Source organism: Penaeus monodon, chromosome 29, assembly GCF_015228065.2.
Source record: "Penaeus monodon isolate SGIC_2016 chromosome 29, NSTDA_Pmon_1, whole genome shotgun sequence".
Classification (NCBI taxonomy): Eukaryota; Metazoa; Arthropoda; class Malacostraca; order Decapoda; family Penaeidae; genus Penaeus; species Penaeus monodon.
In genome coordinates, this window is record NC_051414.1 from 26,058,473 (window position 1) to 26,058,786 (window position 314).

A 314-nucleotide genomic window follows, 5' to 3' on the forward strand; every position below is an offset into this window, starting at 1 on the left:
TTAATTGGATCTGGGTGATATCTCACGAAAAAAATTTGCTGATGGGCAGATGATGGAAATTTGTTGTGGACGGTTGGGTGTAAGGGATGTATTTTTATGACAGGATTGATACTGAGGGGCGGCTGTGGTAAATGTTTCATCATGATAAACTTTGGCTTAGGGGTGGGTGACAGGAACATCTCATATTATGGGAAATTGTTGCTAGGTATTGGGTGATGCGAACATCACTTCATGATTTAGGTGTATGTTTGCAGTGTAAGAAAGAGGTCTAACACTATAGAGGATGGATTATTTTAATTAAATTTTTTTTTTCT

At 37.6% G+C, this 314-nt stretch overlaps 1 protein-coding gene across 1 annotated transcript in view; it reads left to right on the plus strand.

Annotated features, from left to right (window-relative positions):
* The window catches only part of LOC119592082 (longitudinals lacking protein, isoforms H/M/V-like), a gene marked incomplete at its 5' end in the record, with an annotated part of 34,503 nt that overhangs the window by 11,465 nt on the left and 22,724 nt on the right, over nucleotides 1–314 (plus strand).